The 21,295-nt window shown below is 42.3% G+C and overlaps 1 protein-coding gene across 1 annotated transcript in view; it reads right to left on the reverse strand.

The window, feature by feature from the left end:
* The window catches only part of LOC109203633 (tripartite motif-containing protein 16-like), a 536,611-nt gene that overhangs the window by 21,741 nt on the left and 493,575 nt on the right, over positions 1-21,295 (reverse strand). The gene's annotated exons all lie outside the window — the stretch shown is intronic.

A 21,295-nucleotide genomic window follows, 5' to 3' on the forward strand; every position in this document is an offset into this window, starting at 1 on the left:
TTCACTCCAGGAAGAGGAGCAGTTTGAGAGCGATACTGTGTGTTTAACCCTTTTATTTACTGCTCACATCAACTTTTAAGCTTGTTAACACTTTCTTCTATATAAATAAACTTTTGAAATGTCAGAGTTCTCACTGAAGTTAACAAACAGTCCTTCAGTTTTAGTCAAAGCAGGAGGATAATGATCCTAAACATACAGATAAGGCAGCCACTGACATGATGCTTATGTTGCATTTAAGTTTATGTTCATTTCAATTGTTTCTCTCCTTCAAACACCATCAAAGGTGAGAGAGTGTAACACAACATCAACATTAAATATGAACTATACTAAATATGTATTAAAACATTTTTGAGTCTAGGGACTTAGTTTCTTCAATGTCCAGACGTTTTTGGGGTACTTATTCACACCTGCTTCTCTGCTCCGTGCATCATTAATTCTCACCTGTGCTTGGACCATCATTACTTGTGCATTTTAATGATTCACTGTAAAGTTTCCTAAAGCTTGTCTTCTCGAAATATCCCCGTAAAGCGCAGCTTCTCTCCTTTTAGAAAAAGTTTGCATTTTCTCTCTAACATAAACGGTGGTGGAGTTACTGTCATTTAAAGAGCGCTTGTAAAATGGGGCCGACGGTGGGTCCATTAAACAACACCAGTGGACACTGTAAACAGAGCATATTGATACTGTGGCGAGCTCAGACAAGGAGGAGACAGAGACTTCTGTTTCCACCTGCTATTCCTGCCTTAGCCATACAGGGAGCTACAGGGAGCACAGCCTTTTATTAGGAACGCCCCTTCACCCACAACAGCAGTGAGAGGTGGTGTACGGGCACAGCAGTCCCCAACACCACCGTGCGCCTTTGGCCCGGCATGCGGATCCGGTACACAACTTCAGATAGCTGTGCCAAGACTTCTGCAGGGCCCTGCCACTGACTGCAAAGCTTGGGGGACACCCAAGTGCAGTGCACCCAGACATTATCTCCAGGCACAAAGGCTCTCCCTCGGTGCCTGGTGTCGTAAGCCCTCTTCTGTTGCACTCCCCCGCTGGCCTGGGCCTAGTGGGAGCAGTCATGGACCACCTGTAGCCGCTCCCTCAGCTTCCTGTAATAGTCCATCTCCTGTCCTCCAGCAATCTCTGGCTCGGGAGGAGACCTGAACACCAAGTCCGACGGTGTCCTGAGCTCCCGCCCAGAGATCAAGGCAGCAGGCTTGGATTGGCTGGACTCCTGGACTGCAGTCTGACACGACCAGAGGGCCAATCACGCTGGTGTTGGCTGGGGAGGATGGCGAGCTGGGTAGCCAGCGTGCGGTTGAATTGCTCGACCGGGCCATCGCTTTCTGGGTGGAGCGGTGTTGTCCTCATTTTCTCCACCCCAACCCACCGGCAGATCTCCCCAAAGACCTTCGATTCAAAATTACACCCCTGGTCATCCAACTGAATTGAGGTTTGCAAATGTGAAAAGGGTTGATCACATTTGCAGACAGCATATTGCATTGATACTAATTCCAAGGCACTGCATGACTGACAGCTGAGTCCCCCTAAAAGTTTAAACCTAAAATCACCCCTGCTGTCCATTATTAAACCTGTCATTTATTTGGCATCATTCAGCTTCACCACTTAACTGATTCCCACAAAAGTCCACATGGAGGCAATAAAGTCAAACACAATAAATAAACTGCACAGCAGGACACTGATATTTACAGTTTTTCTCGATTGCTAAAACACTAAACCCTATTGTCTGAACCAAAGTCTGAGTTGCCTGAACCCACTTATTGAATCAGTCACTCTTTTGACAAAACCATAAGCACTTTTCACCTGTTTAGACACATCTTGTCAACACATTGTCATTGTGATGCACCTGTGGGTGTGGAGGCCTGTCAAGCCTGGATACGGCATGCCAGGGTTTTTTTTCCCTCGTTGCCTGGCCAGAGAAAATGTGGCCTGTGACGTAGATGAAGTCCTGTGGCCTGACCCAGTACGGAGAAATGATGCTGTGGCGGAGTAATGCACTTATATTTGTGTGCTTCTACGTACAAGTGCTACATGTAAATGCACAGGATTTCTGTTTTTTGGCAAATTCTCTTTTCTATGTACAAGTGTTAGAAATGCCCAGGTATTTTGTTTTGCAACATGCATTTAGCCTAAATAAACATTTATTTCTACCGCTTCATGTCCTGAGCATTGTGCTTTCCTTTTCTCTATGTAGTGTTTAGTGACTACTCAGTAGAGTATTTAATTTAGATCGACTTGAGGGTGAAAGTTTGGTTTTGCAAGAAGAGTCAGAGGTTTTGTGAATGTAGCTTGAAAATTGGGTTTTGTGTTCACAGTGTGGGGAAAAGGAGATCAGCTTTCCAGGAATGTGTCTTAGCAATCGAGAAAAACTGTAACGTGCTGGCAGCTCATGAACCGTTTGTCTCATTTCCACCTAAAATCCATCTCAGCTGGAAAGAAAGAACAACGAGGCTGAAGGTGGAAACTTAAATGAAGAAAAAACTAAAATCCTGTGTGCTGAATAAGACACAGGATTAAAATCAGTAAAGGCAGCAGAGTCTCAGATTCACAATAACAAGATTAATCTGTAGTGTTTAAAAAATAAAGCTGTAAATGAATCCTGAAAGTCTGAACTCACAGCTGTAGTCTGACAGTTTTATGAGATCAGAATTTAAAGAAGCCGATCACTTTCCCTGATGGTCTTGTTGGGATTTAGAGATTCTTTTATTGCTACCATATAATCTGCCTTATGATAAATGCATTAATAACATGTTCTACAGTATTATTTTATCAGTAATATTTCTTACAGGGTTCATATTGCATTGAATATGTTTGTCATCACATTCATTCTATTCACAGGTTTAGTTCATTTTATACACATTGCATAACTGTGCTGGTCTAGAGTTGATGTTCCATCCAAGAGGGTTTTAAGCTTCACTGGTGAGAGTGTCCAGGTGATACATGTTGAGGGAAGATGAGAACATAGCAGGTTAATTGCATACATGCTTACAATATACATATTAATCTAGTAGCAGGCCTGAGCGAAGGCCCAAGTGTCTTCTGCTTCTTATTTGAGACCTGCGCCAATTTAGTCTACTTAGTGATTGATGACGAGGGTCCATTATTAGCTCTTAGAGACCCTGAAGCTTGAAGTTTATTACCTTAAAAGGCAGGTGTTATAGAAAAGAGAAGTTACATGTCTGTTTATAGTTATTAGAGATGTACAAGATGTACCCTTGTCTGTAAACAATGACTGTACACAATGTATTTTTGACCTGTATTGACGTTGTTACCGGTTCATAATTGAGGTGAGAGACAAACGACCACAGGTCCAAGTGCGTCAAAACAATGATTTTATTAAAACACACGTGTGGAGGAAATACACCGTCACAATCCTCAGCATAAAATCCCCCCAAAAAAGCATACTCAAAATGTTTTATACGTCAGGGTATTATAACGCCCCCTCATGCGTCAAAGCAGATACATGACATGCATCAGTTACAACAATGACAACCTTTGACACATTCAAAAAGAACATTCTCTCCGATCTCGACGCCAGGTGCTTCCTGTCTTCTCACTTCTTCTCGCTTATCTCTGGAATCATCAGAAACACATCCTACTGAATTGTCACTCATGCAGGCACAAAATGCAGTTGCAAGCAAAATATATCTGAACTCTTACCTAAAAATAAGCCTATATACTGTGTGTGTGTATGTGTGTGCAGACTGTATGTCTCGGCCTCAGTACACTCTGTCTCACCTCTCACCTCGCCAACTAAAACTTGTAACCTCTTACCAGACAAAAGGCTCTTCTGTAAGCCCATTTTGTAATATGTGTAACAACATAAATGAAACTATAGGTGTAATATATTGAATAAATGTTTTAATCACTACTCAAAGCTTAATAAAAGGATATACATGAATAAAAGAATATGAACGAATATGAATGAATAAACATGATATTAAAATGATATAATCCCCACAACGTGTATGTGTGGGCGTTAATTTTCTATGCTATAAAACCCGCATCCATTGTATTTTTGTCAGAGGAAGACATATGCTGATGTTTCCTCTCCGGTGTTAATAAACTCATCGTTTGATTGCACTTGTCTGGTGCCTCTGTCGTTTGTTGTTCTGGTCTCCAATTGATTGATCTCGCACGATAGTCTCCTCATCTGATTTTTCGGGGTGTCAATAGAAAATACCTTTAAACAACATAACTAGAAATGTTTGTATTTAATGAAGCTTGGCTCTGATGACCATTTTCAGTTTGTTTTTAAGTAAATATTTCATTTTGCCTCTGGTTTGTATTTCCAGGTATGTTTTCTGTTGTCTTATATCATCTTCTGTAAATCATCAGTACCATTTGTTATAGTTAGTTAAAAAAATAGACAGAAAATTCAGAAAAATTCAAACCCATAAAAATAAAGATGTATTTACAATATGTACACAGAAAGATTATGAAAGGCAGCGCTCTGTGCTACAACATCCATCAGTAACCAGAAGAGTAAGAAATAATCTCTCCCTTCAACCACATTAATGATTATGGCTGTGAATTCAATCCCAGGATAATATGAGCCTGAATTAACATAAGTCATGTTACACAGCACACATCACTTCCTGTACTTAAAGCAGCTGAGAGTCTTTTGTTGATGTGACTGATGATTCGCTCTGATCCAAAGTTGGTCCTGCACAGAGAATCCTGTCAGTCCCAGTTTGTTTTTCTGAGACACTCAACATCTCTACATCAGCATAGAGGTGTCGTTGGCTTAATTTCTTTCTCAACACAACCCACAGAAAAAACCCACCAAGATTAAAGCTACGGCTGCTGTCACTCCAATTATGATATGGTTTCTTATTGATATTAAAGTTGGTCTCCGAGGTTTGAGCTGATCAGCAGCTTCTGTAAAAGACAAAAAAAATCTTAGTTGCTATTTGTTCATGTCTAAAATGGATATTTGCAATGCACACATTGAATTTGAGTCATGTAAGAATAGATTATCGTAGTATTAGGGGGATTTAGTTGTATGAACCATAGTAAAACATTATATTCATTATTCATTTAAGTAGGTCATAGGTCAGGCTACTAAACATTCACACATAGAGCACACACACAGAATTGGGAGAATAGGTCAGAGGTTCATGTGAGAAGCAGAGGCGACAGAATGCTGCCGTTACTGGGACACAGTGTTGGTGAGCCAAAGCTGGGAGAACACAGTGTGCGAAGAAGTGGGCAGCAAGGACACGAGATAAGGAGGCAGGAGATAGAGAGGGATCAGGAGGCACCTAGTTTTGAGAGACAAAGGTTGTGGATGTCTGTGTTGTAGAATCATTACCCTGTTTTAGGTTGCATTATACTTCTGATTTAGAAATTGTGAAATTATTACACTGATTTGTATTACACTACACTGCTGATTTATTATTGGGAATCAGTTACACTGTTTATGAAGAAATACTGTTTGCAGAGAATCGTGGCCTTGCTTTCCTGATTACAAAGATACCAGAACATACTGCACGGGAGATTCTCCCTCATCTCACACAGGAGGAGAAAAGCAGGAAGCCAAGGTTGTAACTTAGGCTCACTGAGAGAGAGAAAGAATGTGGATGTTTAAGTTTTTTATGACTTTGTCCACATCTCCCATTCGGACGCTTGTAATGCTCGAAGTGTTTGTATGGAATAAAGAGAATTGTATTGATTAAAGTGATTGTTGATTGAGCATTAAAACACTGAGTGTTGTTCTTCTTTCAGCCCGAAGATCAAAAGAATTGGAGTTTTTAACAGTCATAAATGAAAATTCCAGCACAAACAGTTCACAGAAGCTAAGCAGTCAATTTTAGCAACGCAGTGAGAGCTATTGCAAAAAAAGGTAATTAATCAGCAAACCGGTGACGTTGAGTCGCCAGAGCTGAAACCATAATCTGTCCTTACTTTACACTTGGTGACAGTGGGAAGGAAAAAGTTGATTTCAAGAGGAACAAACCTCCAGCAGAACTAGGCTCAGGGATGGGCTGACATCTCCCTTGACTGGTTGGGGTGAGTGGGAAAAGTCTCACACTTGGATAAAGCACTTGAAGCTTGAGTCTGTGGATACAAACTTCTAGCTTATGCCCTTTAATATGCTGAGAAATCAGAACGATAAAAGCTGGAGAATCATTAGATTTTTACTTTTCAGCTGTCTGTAAATGAACAGCTATGTTGCAAAAGAAACCGTTAACAGCTAAATCAGGATCATATTACTGTAATGTGCTCTTTAGTGATGTGTCGGTCGCGAACGAAATGGCTCTTACAGCCAACTCTTTGAAGTGAATGGCGTGATCCGGCTCCTTATTGGGAGCTGTGTTTTGTTTCTTTGCTTCACTCGTGAGTCTTGTGCTCGTGCTGAGCAGAGGGGGGAGGGGCGGTAGTTACACTCGCAGTAGCACAGGAACCGAGCAGGAGGGAGGGAGTACTTCAGATCTTGTCCAGTATAATTCAAGGCCTTGTTGATAACATAATGATAGAAATTGTCTGGTGTGAAGACGAGGAGAGTGCCAGGGTCACAGGTCATAGAACTAGTAAACACATTTGAAAGGAGTAAGTGAACATCCATATTCAGCCCGTTACACAATTCCTCCATAACCAGCAATACATAATTGTGTGTTTACTCTTAGTTAGCATAGTTAACTAAGAGTAAACTACATATTAACATGCTGTTTTTGTTCCCTGTTAAACTGTTTCCTCCTGAATGAAAATATTTTCAATGTTCAATTCAATTCAATTCAATTCAATTTCTTTATTGTCCCACAAAAGGAAATTAGTTTAGCAGCAGGATAAAAATAAACAGAACAATACTATAAAAATAATAATAACAATAATAATGATAGAAAGTTCAAGGACAATTATTTGCCATTAAGGAGACAAGACGCAGTCGGGATAAAAGAGACCTGGAGTCTTTTAGTCCTCCTCGGAGGTACTCTAAAACGGCGGCCGGAAGGCAACAACTCAAACTCACTGTGAAGTGGATGGTTCACACAATTAATAATAGAATGAGCCTTTCTAAGCACATTTCTATTGTAAATGGCCAAAAGTCCATCTTGCCAGCGCCATGAAATTTTGCTAGCAGTTTTTACCAGAAGTCCCAACCGATTCTTATTCTTCACCGTCAGGTTACCAAACCACGCAGCGATACAAAAAGACATCACAGATTCGATAAAACTTCTATAAAACAAGGACAACATCTCAGATGAGACATTAAAAGATCTCATTTTCCTTAAAAAGAACAGTCTTTGTTGAACTTTTTTAGTAGTGGCATCAGCATGAGATTCAAAACACAGTTTATGGTCAAGTACCACACCTAGATATTTATAACTCTCAACTATCCCAATATCGGCGGTTTTAATGATAGTGGGTGATGAGCTATAAGAGGACTTCCTAAAATCAATAATCATGTCTTTAGTTTTTGACACATTAAGTGAAAGGAAGGACTCATCACACCAATTCACAAAATCATCAACAACCTGTCCATGGCCTGACTCATCCCCCACTAGAAGACTGACGATCACTGTGTCGTCAGCAAACTTCAGGATATGTCTGTTCGTGAGATTGCTGCGACACTCATTTGTGTACAGAATGAACAGAAGGGGAGAGAGGCAACAACCCTGGGGTGATCCAGTAGAGGAGGAGAGCACATCAGAAAATACATGATTCACCCTCACACATTGTGACCTATTGGTCAGAAAGTCTGTCACCGAGCCTACCAGACTAGTGTCAAGCTTGAAATGATTCTAAAGCCTGTCAGCAAGTAAGAGGGGTTGAATTGTATTAAATGCAGATGAAAAGTCAGCAAATAATAATCTTGCATGGGTGTGGGGGGCCTCAAGATGCTTATACAAGAGATGCAGGAGTGTGACAACAGCATCCTCCACACCTCTCCCTGCTCTATAGGCAAACTGGAAGGGGTCAAGATGGTGTTCAACCTGCATTAAAATCTCCTTCTTAATTATCTTCTCAAATGTCTTCATCACTAAAGAAGTCAGAGCCACAGGCCTAAAATCATTCAGTACCTTAGGAGAACTGCCCTTAGCAACAGGAACAATAATAGCATGTTTCCAAATCTTAGGTACTGTCTGTAGCTCTAAAGAAAGTGAGAAGATATAGTGAAAAATCCCACTCAGCTGATCAGCACAAGTTCTCAGTACCTGTCCACAGATGTTGTCAGGTCCAGGACTCTTGCTTTTGGTGTGTCTAAAAAGATTAGCTACCCCCCTCTCATCAATACAAATTGATGGGGGAGTGATAGTCTTTTCCCTCAGTGTGCTGGTCTGCCTAGAACAGTCATAGTTCTCAAAACGAAGGTAAAAACTGTTAAGACTGTCTGCCAGATGTTTGTCAGAGGTAAACCCCTCTAAGGTAATGCTACTTTTACCTTTCGTCTGTAGCCCTGCCATTGTTTTCATACCAAGGCAAGCTCTTTTGAGGTTGTTACTGCTGAGTTCTGCCTCAATCTTATTTCTGTACCTCATCTTGGCAATCTTTATTGCAGCCCTCACCTCCTTCCTCAATATTCTCACAGTGGGAACGTCTCCCTTGTTAAAAGCAATTTTCCTTTTAAGAATCAGATCCTTAATATCTTAAGAGAGCCAAGGCTTGTTATTAGGGAAAGTCTTAGATTCTCTGACTGGAATCACAGAGTCTTTGCAAAAAGAGATGTAGCTACACACTACATCAGTGAGTTCATCCAAATCAGAGGTGCTCTCTTGAAACAAGGACCAGTCAGTGCAATCAAAACACCCCTGAAGAGCAGCACAACTGTCTTTTGTCCAGACATTAGTCCGCTTCACACAGGCCTTCTCCCTCCTAATCACAGATCTGTAAGCAGGGAGGAGGTGAATAACATTGTGATCCGAAGAACCTAGCGCAGGTCCAGCTATAGACTTATATGCCCCCTTAATTGGTCCATAACACAAATTCAGCGTTTTATTATGCCTCGTAGGACAAGTGACATATTGAAAGAAATTGTTCAGTGATTTCTTAAGATTACAATTGTTAAAATCACCAAGAATAAAATTAGGAGCATCCGGTGAGAGAGTCTGCAGATTGTGTACCACTTTAAAAATGGCGTCAGCAGCAACTTTAACGTCAGCTTTAGGATGAATGTAAACAACAGTTACAAAAATTTGAGGGAACTCCCTCAGTAAGTAAAAAGGCCCGACAGATACTGAAAGGAGCTCGATGTCAGGAAGACACAACCGCTCCCGCACAGCAGAGGTGTGGACTCGAGTCACATGACTTGGACTCGAGTCATTAATTTTATGACTTTAGACTTGACTTGAAAAAAGGTTGTAAGACTTGTGACTTGACTTGGACTTTTACACCAGTGACTTGGGACTTGAATTGGACTTGAACCTGTTTACTTGAAAAGACTTGATATTTTACCCAAATCTAAAATTTAACATACATATTATATAAAAAGTGCAGACCATTAATTCACTTTATTCATTCATTCATTCTTACCACACTCCGTATGTATGTGAGCGTGGGCTGTAGCACAGCCAATCAAATTAACCAGATTTGAAAAAAACAAGAACAAAAACGCTCGAGCCAAAAATGCTTCCAAGAGTAATTTCTTTCGGGTACATAAACTACGAAGTAGTCAACAAAAAACGAAATGCAATATGCAAAACATGCAAGAAGAGAATCACAGACGGAGATGGAACAACTTCCAACTTTGTCCGACATTTGAAGTTGCATAAAGAACGGTAGGTGGTGCTTTTTTTTTTTTTTTTTTTTTGCTACGATGATATAGCTGACTTAGCTAACTTCATGTTATTAGCAAATGTTCTTCGGGCTACGTTGATGATACTGTTTGGCTGTAACAGGTATGATATGTTTGTCATGCTATTTTAAATCCGGTCCTGCAAGCGCATCCAAGAATAACATGCAACTTGTTAGCTCAGAATTGTCGGTGAATGGTGAGCAGGGTCCGTTTCAGAAAGTGGGTTCTGTAGCTGTACTCAGTCTCTCTCCGTCTCCTCCCCATCATTAACCCCGTAGATTTAACCCAGTTTAGACTGACAAATATTTATTTTACCATCACATCACAATTCAAAATCACTGTTTAATTTGCAATTAGTGTATGTGTGACGCCCACAAGTGTATGGTCACAATTATAATTTTTTTTGTGAATTGTTTTTGATGTAAAAGACCTGATTTTATGGTGGTATGCCACTTTTCATTTCAAGTTATGGACAATGTAATTGCGTGGCATTGCCACAAGGGGGAGATAGCGCTGACTGCGACAGGTCGTCGCAACGCTTCTGTGCCTCAGACGAGGAAGAGCCTGCAGACCGAACGCAACTGATGTCTCCCGTCTCTGCTTTTCTGTTAAAAAAACAGGTTAGTACTTTAAGTTTGCTCACTGCAATGCACATATAAAGGCAAGAAACCTTTTATTGTCTTAGTTTAAAGACCGCGAATGTTGTGAGAGAGTGTGTTTTCACCGTTTGAGAAAAAGCTAACTATACCGCCATTTGTAATGGAAGCCGCCATTTCACTCGTAGTCTAAATAGGCAGCTGGTCTTATTATCTGTTTTATTTTGTGACAAATGCAGCTCTTGGACACTTCTTTTATCCTGACATTATTTGAAGTTATAGTTGATTAGAACCTACCCAGTTCTTATGTGTCAAATGTAAATAGTCTGATGTATACTGTTTGTGGATGATTGTAAACTGTTTGTGAACAATGCTAGAGTATTTTTGTTTATTGTTTACAAATGTAATATATTGTTTGAATCTGTTAAAGTATAAAGAAAGTATAATGGTGACATAAGCGGGTTAATTGCAGTGTTAAGGGTACTGCACAGAAATGTTTTTGATGCTGAACAGCAGTAAAATTTGGTTACAGATTTATTGTAAATAAGGACACTCATACAGTGATTATTTTGTACGTTTATTCTTGCGAGAGTGCAAGGTAACCAAAAGAGTTTGAGCTATGGACTTAATTGAATGTGTTTTTGTTGTTAAAAGAGCAATGTGTGTCTAAATGAAAAGAAAAGGACATTGTTAAATTCTGTTAATAAATCAGACGAGGAAGAGCCTGCAGACCGAACGCAACTGATGTCTCCCGTCTCTGCTTTTCTGTTAAAAAAACAGTTTCAAAACAGGTCCATCGAAGGCCTGTAACATAATTTTGGTGGCCCGTACGGGGATCAGCATGCTACGAGGGCGACTGCTGATCCTTTAATCAACGAACCAGAGACGGCCATCACAGGGCAGACGTGTTGGAACAGCAGACGTGCAACTGAGGCAGCAGCGGGACCTGTGTCGAGGAGGGAAACCCCTGCGGGAGAGGTGACGTGCTGCGTGTTTGAGCTGACTGCACTGTGAAGAGTTGCTAGCCAAAGAACACACAATGGAGGACAGTGAAAGAAAAGAACTAGCCTGGCAGATCAGAAAGAGTCTTTATGCGCTGACAGCAGAGGAACTCTTCCAGATTGCTACAAATATCACACCAGTACCTGATGTGGACCCTGCAAGTGTAAGACGTGGTGATGAGGAAAGTTGTTTTGATTATATAGGTGCTTATCTGCGCTGTAAGACATTGCTTGACTTAGAGGATCAGGGGTTTTCACACCTACTGTTGTTGAAAGATGCTATTATTCATCTCATTGATAGCCGTACCGCTGAAGTAACCCACCCTGTAGTCTCAGAGGAAAACGTTGTTACTCTCACAACACTTAAGCACCCTGAACAGAGTGATGTACTTACCTCAGCTATATTGCCTCTTGAGTCTGTTAATCCACAAGTAACAGAGTATGAAATGCTAAAGGCTAACTACGAGGCACTTGGTAAAAAGTTAGCAGATTTACAAGGGACAACACAAGACACACCCACCCCCACCATTACACAGCCACTTCAGCCTCGAGCTGAGAGTGGGACAAACAGCCACTACACCACAGACACGCGACACTCTAGGCCTGATCACATGGTTTCCCTAAGAGACCTGCCATTTTTGCAACGCAGAGAGTTTAAAGTACATGGGGGTCAGGTTGGGGACATTGCATCTGACATTAGCTACCATGGACTGTGTAAGCAGATTGAGGAGGGGCTCAAGGTGAAGCACACAGAGGGAGAGATCATTCAAGGTGTGCTCCGTATTATCAAGCCTGGACAGTTTAAGGACATGTTGATCAGTAAAGATGACTTGACCCTCATTGAACTCAAAAGCTTGCTACGTTCACACCTGAGTGAGAAGAGTGGGAGTGAGCTATTCCAGGAATTGTTGAGCACTAAGCAACATGACCATGAAACTCCCCAACAGTTCCTTTACAGGATGATTGGACTGAAGCAGAAAGTCATGTTTGCATCCAGGCAGGATAACCTGGACGTTGCGTATGAGACACGTACGATCCAAAATGTGTTTCTACGCACCATTCATCAAGGTCTTCTACCAAAATATAGTGACATTCGTAATGAACTCAAGCCACTACTTTCAGACTACAGTGTGTCAGATGAAGCCTTGATAAGGCAAGTGAACAAAGTGTCAAGTGAAGAGAGTGAGCGACAGCGAAGACTGGGATATTCCACTCGACAAAAGGTAACACATGCTCATACTGCTCAACTTGAACCTATTAAAGACACTGAAATGACTGACTGTAAATCTAAGAGTAAGAATAAAGTCATAGAAGAGCTGGCTGCAAAGGTGGAAACCCTGACCAAAGTGGTGGAGTCTCTCACAGCCAGTCAGGCTCGTGAACCCACTTGTCAGTGTGCACACCCAAAGCAGAAGCCCAGACAAACTGCAAAACAGTACGGCTGTCCCAAGTGTATTGAAAGTGGGGCTACTTCATGCACTCATTGTTTTATCTGTGGAGAGACAGGTCACAGGGCAGTGGGATGTCTCAAACGAAACCAACCCAGAAGTTCTAGTTGGCCTCCTGCTGAAATACACACTCTCAGAACCAGTGAACAGCCAGACCCAAAGTCACCAGGTACGTGCTCAGAAGAGTTTGCTCATGTCAGAAGTAGTTGGGCGACCCCTCCAACGAAAAATGCAGACACAGGGGCAAGTGAGAGAGTGGCACAGCTTGTTGGAAAAAAATGTAAAATCAAGTGTTACATTCATAGCTTTGCAGTGGACTGTTTATTGGACACAGGTGCACAAGTGAGTCTCATTGATCGCCAGTGGGCAAAAACCTACCTCTCTGACCACAAACTCCGGCCACTGACAGAACTTATTGGAGATAAGGCTCTTAGTGTGCTTGGTGTTAATGGCCAGCCATTACCCTACGACGGCTGGGTGGGCGTGATGGTGAGTCTCCCGGAGAATAGTGACCCAAACCTGACTGTACAAGTCCCCTTTTTAGTGAGCAGTGTGCCCATGGACTGCCCCCTGATTGGTTTCAATGTAATTGAACAGCTGATACTGGGGCCAAATGCTAGTACAAACCTCATACCCACCATTGTGAGCCTCCTGCGCAGCGCAATGAACCTCCAGGATGACACAGCGACGGCACTGGTCAACTTCATCCAGACCAAGCTTACCAGTAATAGCGGGGTCAGCCAGAGTGTCCTAAAAGTGGGCCTGCATGATGTAGTAATCCCAGCTGGTCAAGTTAAGTATGTTAAGTGTAAAGTTTCCTCTACAGTTGACATGTCTAACCCCCTCGTGCTCTTTGAACCAACTGAGAGTAACCCACAACTGCAACAGCTTGATGTCGGCAACAGCCTCCTCACAGTTTGTGACGCCAGAGTCCCATATGTCAAAGTACCTATTGGCAACCACACTAAGCACGATGTGATCCTCACTGGCAGAGCAGCCCTGGGAACTATTGAACCAATAGCAGGAGTCGTACAAACAGACTTACCAAACCTCGGTGAGCCCAAAGTGACTCAAGATGTCGACTCTGATGTATCTCAAATACCCCAGCAGTGCGGTGAAGATCAAGCAACACAGGAATGGGATCCACCTGTTGATGTTAGCCACCTGACTGAAGACCAACAAACTGTTGCCAAGAAAATGTTAAGGGAAGAGTCAGGGGCTTTTGCACGTGATGAGAACGACATGGGGTGCATCCCCAGCTTGGAAATGACAATAACACTCAAAGACACAACCCCAATTCAGAAATCATACACCTCAATTCCAAAACCCCTCTATAAGGAGGTTAAAGAGTATATTGAGGACCTCCTAGCAAGAGGATGGATTGTAAAGTCGAGATCTCCTTACTCTGCGCCAATAGTTTGTGTGCGGAAAAAGGATGGCTCCTTAAGGCTCTGTATAGACTACCGTCTCCTGAACCAGCGCACAGTACCTGATCGCCACCCATTACCAAGAATCCAGGACCTCATTGACACCTTGGGAGGTTACAACTGGTTCTCCATTTTGGACCAGGGAAAAGCCTATCACCAGGGCTTTATAGCAGAAGGATCACGTCATCTGACTGCATTCATCACCCCCTGGGGCCTTTATGAATGGGTGCGAATTCCCTTCGGCCTTACCAACGCACCTGCTGCATTCCAACGCAGTATGGAAGAAATGCTGGCTCCCCTTCGGGATGAGTGCTGCATCCCATACTTGGATGACATCTTGTGCTACGCCAAGACTTTTGAGGAACATGTGGAAGGGCTGAGGAAAGTCTTGAGAGCCCTGCAGAACTACGGAGTCAAACTCCGGCCAACAAAATGTGACCTATTTAAAAGAGAAGTGAGGTATGTTGGGCGCTTAGTGTCAGCTGAAGGAGTACGCATCGATCCAAAAGATCTCGAGGCGGTGTACGCCCTGAAAAAGGAGACACCTGCCACAGTGGGAGATGTGAGGAGGATCGCTGGGTTCCTGAGTTACTATCGCTCATATATCCAGGATTTCTCAAGAATAGCAAAACCCATCTATGAGCTTTTGCAACCCAAGAAAACCAAAGAGGAGCATCTTCTGGGGAAGGTTACAGGACAGAAGGGGAAAGGTGCACAGTTACCATCCAAAACACCAGTTGAGTGGACCGAGAAGCACCAGGGTGCCCTGTGTAAGTTGATTGATATGTTGGTAAACCCCCCTGTACTTGCCTACCCAGATTTTGAGCTTCCCTTCGTCCTTCATACAGACGCATCTGATAAAGGACTTGGAGCCGTTCTCTACCAACATCAGAATGGAAAGCTCAGAGTGATTGGATACGGCTCCCGAACACTGACACCAGCTGAAAAGAATTACAGACTCCACTCGGGCAAGCTTGAGTTTCTCGCCCTCAAGTGGGCTGTCTGCGAGAAGTTCAGGGATTACTTGTTCTATGCCCCGTATTTTACCATCTACACGGACAACAATCCCTTAACTTATGTCATGAGTACCGCCAAGTTGAATGCGGTTGGGTTCAGATGGGTGGGAGAGCTATCAGATTTCAGGTTTGATATAAGGTACAGGCCTGGCAAAGTAAATGTTGACGCAGACACCCTGTCGAGGAGTCCCCTTGACATTGACAGATACGTCACTGAATGTACAAAAGAGCTCCCCAAAGAAGCTGTTGCCGCTACTTGGGAGGGATGTGGAGCAGGCAAGCATGGAGATGTTGCATGGATCGCTGCTCTGGCTCTAGCACAAGGTGACCAGCTTGAACCAGTAATCCAAGAAATGGTCACACCCATCAATCTGGATGAACTACAAAGGGCTCAAAGAGCAGACCCTGCAATAGGTGAGATCATGAAAATGAAAGACTCAGATCAAAAGCTGACAGATGACATGAGACGTAATGTGAGAGGTCCTGCGAGGAAAATGATGCATGAGTGGACAAAGCTGAGCTTAGAAGATGGAGTTCTGTATCGTAAGACTGCAGAAAAGCGTCAACTAGTCTTACCAGCTAGCTTCAAATCCCTGGTCTTGAAACATCTGCATGATGACATGGGGCATGTCGGGGTAGAAAGAGTTCTCAGCCTAGCGAGGCAACGGTTCTACTGGCCATACATGAGGCGAGACATCGAAGCCTATGTCACCCAACAGTGCCCGTGTATCAAACAGAAGAAACCGGTGACACATGTCCGAGCTCCCATGTCCAGCATTACCACAAGCTCACCAATGGAATTGGTTTCAGTCGATTACCTCCACTTAGAGCCAAGCAGGGGCGGATATCAGTACATCCTAGTTGTGGTAGACCACTTTACTAGGTATGCCCAGGCCTATCCAGCCCGCAACAAGAGTGGCAAAACTGCAGCTGAAAGGATTTTCAGTGATTATATCCCCAGATTTGGCTACCCTTTAAGGCTGCACCATGATCAGGGACGGGAGTTCGAGAACGAGCTCTTCCGGACTCTGCAACAGTTGAGCAATGTGGGGCACTCTCGAACAACCCCGTACCACCCTCAGGGCAACCCAGCTGAACGCTTTAATCGTACCATCTTGCAGATGCTGAGGACCCTGGGTGAAGAAAAAAAAGAAAGATGGAGAGAATATCTCCCACAGATGGTTCATGCGTACAATTGCATGCGCCATGAAGCAACGGGTTACTCACCATTCTTTCTGCTTTTTGGTCGACATCCACGAATGCCAGTAGACCTCCTGTTCAAGTTGGTTACTGATGGAGAACCACAAACTGCAAGAGGTTATGCTGAGAAATGGAAAGAACAAATGACTGAAGCTTACAGGATTGCATCTGAAAACAGCCAAAAGTCAAGTGATCGTGGGAAGAAACACTATGACCGGCACTTGAAAGGAGTGGTACTCCAACCTGGAGACAGAGTACTGGTGCGGAACCTGACTGAGAGGGGTGGTCCTGGCAAGTTAAGGTCCTACTGGGAGAACACCATTTATGTGGTGAAGGAACAGTACAATGACAGCCCAGTCTACAGAGTGGCCTCAGAGGCAAATGGGAAAAGAGTGCGTGTTCTGCATCGCAATCTACTGCATCTTGTCAATGAGCTTCCTGCGGACTTGCCTGCTGTAAATAAAGGGGACGGGCCATCCGCCGTCAAGAAAAAGAAACCAAAACCAGCTCAAAGAGAGACAGCATTTCAACCCCACTCTGACACAAGCTCCGATGATGATGAGAGTTCAATGTATTATGAGTTGAGGTATGATTTGAGGAGTGGAACCAAAGAGGATGCTCTACATACCTATAACCATACTGATGGACCCTCAAGGGGAACAGCTGAGTTCAGCAGAGTGGTTAACTGTAGAGCACCTCAGCCGACAGAAGCAACAGTATTGGGGGAACGAACAGCAACAGATGAATTGAGGGAAACAGGAATGGAACAAGATGGTGGACACCAAAACACTGAACTTGACAATGACATGGGAGAGGAGGAACATGAGGTGGGACGGGAATCAGGAGTCACCGAAGTGCCTTTCACAGTCGACGGGGGAGAAGTTGGACTGCCGCTTTCAGAAAGGGCACGGTATACACCCAATGTGACCCCGCCGACAAATGAATCAGTTCCAAGAAGGTCTACTAGAGAACGACGACCTGCTACACATTTCACATATGACACCCTTGGCCAGCCCTCTCTCCGGGTACACCCATCAGTCAGTTGTGCTGAAGTGCACGAGTCACCAAACACAACACACTACACCATGCCATCATATCCCCTGTTACCTTACTTTCACCTAGTGCCATATCACATTCCGACATCTCACTGGGCACACCCAGGCACCTTCCCTGTATATTATAACCGCCCAATCTATACATGTTAGTAAACAAGGAATGTGGGTATGTGGGAAGGGAATGTGATTTGAATTGTTTGAATAATGAGTATAATGAATACTAAAGGGTAAAAGGTTAAATGTCAGGAGCCATTTTCTTTTTGTTGGGGAGTGTGTGACGCCCACAAGTGTATGGTCACAATTATAATTTTTTTTGTGAATTGTTTTTGATGTAAAAGACCTGATTTTATGGTGGTATGCCACTTTTCATTTCAAGTTATGGACAATGTAATTGCGTGGCATTGCCACAAGGGGGAGATAGCGCTGACTGCGACAGGTCGTCGCAACGCTTCTGTGCCTCAGACGAGGAAGAGCCTGCAGACCGAACGCAACTGATGTCTCCCGTCTCTGCTTTTCTGTTAAAAAAACAGGTTAGTACTTTAAGTTTGCTCACTGCAATGCACATATAAAGGCAAGAAACCTTTTATTGTTTTAGTTTAAAGACCGCGAATGTTGTGAGAGAGTGTGTTTTCACCGTTTGAGAAAAAGCTAACTATACCGCCATTTGTAATGGAAGCCGCCATTTCACTCGTAGTCTAAATAGGCAGCTGGTCTTATTATCTGTTTTATTTTGTGACAAATGCAGCTCTTGGACACTTCTTTTATCCTGACATTATTTGAAGTTATAGTTGATTAGAACCTACCCAGTTCTTATGTGTCAAATGTAAATAGTCTGATGTATACTGTTTGTGGATGATTGTAAACTGTTTGTGAACAATGCTAGAGTATTTTTGTTTATTGTTTACAAATGTAATATATTGTTTGAATCTGTTAAAGTATAAAGAAAGTATAATGGTGACATAAGCGGGTTAATTGCAGTGTTAAGGGTACTGCACAGAAATGTTTTTGATGCTGAACAGCAGTAAAATTTGGTTACAGATTTATTGTAAATAAGGACACTCATACAGTGATTATTTTGTACGTTTATTCTTGCGAGAGTGCAAGGTAACCAAAAGAGTTTGAGCTATGGACTTAATTGAATGTGTTTTTGTTGTTAAAAGAGCAATGTGTGTCTAAATGAAAAGAAAAGGACATTGTTAAATTCTGTTAATAAATCAGACGAGGAAGAGCCTGCAGACCGAACGCAACTGATGTCTCCCGTCTCTGCTTTTCTGTTAAAAAAACAGTTTCAAAACAGGTCCATCGAAGGCCTGTAACATATGGTCGTGTTTAACTTTTGCATGTCTGAGCCAGGGAAAATTTTTTTTTGGTTAGAAAATCTGGCCCACCTAAGTGTGTAATTGAGTAGTCCTGCTATACATGGCCTTTTTCTTCTGTCATTTATGTCAATACATCAAATAAAATACTTTGATCTTATATTATTAGCTGTTGTTTATTTGCAAAGGTTATTCTCAACAGGGATGCTAGACAAAAACGGCGTTTTCTACAGACAGCCTAGCATACGCTCTCCACTTGCGAGTGAAAAAAGAAAAAGAAAAAACACCCCTTCCCTATTGGTGTTAGAGTTTACCATGTCAGCCAATCAAAAAAATGATAAGGCAACATGTGACATTTGGTTGTTTAGGGAGAAGGGGAAGTTTTTAGGAGTGACATCTATGGGCTCAAAATGTGGTCATAACAACAACATGTTAGGTTTAATCCAGAGTCAGCTAATCTCAGCCAAACCGATTTACTCAGGAACAAATAAAACACTGTTAACATTAGTGGTGTGTTTATTAAAATATCGACATTTTAGTACTTTGGGGGTAAATTTGTAGTTTTTAATTAATCAGAACACAGTGGAAAGAAACTATATCATTCGGATCGGCTAAATTGGAAGGAACTACTTCCTCTTACGCCTTTTATAGTCATATGCGAAATACAGCTGCATAAATGTGTCGCAGCCCCCTGGCGTGCGCACTCACAACAATGGCTGAGCATAAACAGAGTCACATGTGGACGTATTACCTCCACAAACAGCCAAGAAACTGTTTGCGATACATGTGGCAAGACAGTGAGTTGTTGTGGCAACACCACGAACCTTGTCGTAGAATATGATGAGCGTATGTTGATGTGAACTGAAGAGGAGGAGAGGGACAGGTGCTGCTGGGGTGAGACAGACGTCTCTCACGGAGTCACTTGAGGTTTTTTTATTTCAATATGATAATTCTGCATTATTAAGCAATAAGAACAAGTATTCTGATGTCTTGTAATCATTGTGAAGCTATATTATTATATTATTATAATTACATAATACAATTATAAATTGGATTTTGAAATACAATGAAACCTTACATGTTTGCACAGAGTGTCAGTTATGGATCAGTGTCGTCGATACCACCCTGAATTTTACTTGGTATCATATCAGAAAGGAAATCAGTGTTTAAAACACTGTTCGAAATGTTAATCTTTGAAATAAACCAAACATTAACATTTCAAAGTTATCTAAGAGACTTATATATCATGTTTAACTTGAGTAATGAAAGACCACGGGGGGTTTGAATCCGCTCTGCTCGCTGGGCTCTAGTGATCCTTGACCTCTTGGTCTGCTATCAAGCTGGTGGGTAACAGACGTCTTTGAAAACATCAGAGCACTTTTGGAAATATCCTGATAAGTGGAGCAGATATTTAAAGTTTACAGAGATACATTCTTGCCCGAAAATAAAGTTCATTTTGTGACCCAGAAAGAGTAAAATTTAATATTTAAAAGTTTGTAGCCGTGCTCCTCCACCATTGCTGCATTTGAGTTTTGGATGAAATGTATTCTGGGATATTTAGCTGTACCAAGTCCACACAAACCACCACCAATGCATGCTCGATAAAACAGGCGGAGCGAGTTCTCAGCTTGATGCGTGCTTTGAATTGGAACAGTACTTGGTCTCCGATTGATGACGTATTACGAGTACACGAGAACACAAGTACACATATTGAGACGGGGCCAATATTTCCAGGTTTTTCACTCACTTGATGTATCAGGTTTACTCCACGTTCAAAATGGCTGAAAAGTTAATGTCACATAATAAGCAGTCACATGTCTACAAAACCTCAACAGAGACAGTTTAAGAATTAAATCCATCCTGCTGTGAAAGCACATTTCACTGCACCTTCACTCCTCCCAGTCCACTTGTGACAGCCTGATTGCTCTTCACCGAATATGGTACAAACACAAAACTCATCGTCACGCCCCCAAGTCCTCTGACACTGGAGCGGCCAAACACACTATTTCTGGTTTCCACTTTCAAGCAAAAATATCTTGTGTTAAGGAAGCAGATCTCAGGAATCTAATGTTAATATTCCTCTACATGCAGTGTTGATCAAAAGAACCAATAATCAGTTTTCTCAGTTTACAGGATTCTCTTTGTTCTCATTATGATGGTCAGGAGGTCCTAACAGGATATGATGTTATTCATAGTGATGTCAGAAACAGTAAAGCTTTAAACTTGGATTTAACAGATTTATTTCAGTGCCTTCATTACTAATGCAACTTAACTCATCTAATAATGGAGTCAGAAAACTTCCTCAGATCAGTCAGTGGAAACCGTTTGATCAACAATGTGAATGAGAATTTTGGAGTTCACTGTAACCCTCGTGTTGTCCTCGGGCCAAAAATGGTCTCTAGGTGAATGTTAAACAAGTATATGGGAATCCTGAGGACAACACATGATGGACAAAATAATGAGACATGATCCAAGAAATCATGAACTTCATGCA

Source organism: Oreochromis niloticus, linkage group LG3 (assembly GCF_001858045.2).
Source record: "Oreochromis niloticus isolate F11D_XX linkage group LG3, O_niloticus_UMD_NMBU, whole genome shotgun sequence".
NCBI lineage: Eukaryota > Metazoa > Chordata > Actinopteri > Cichliformes > Cichlidae > Oreochromis > Oreochromis niloticus.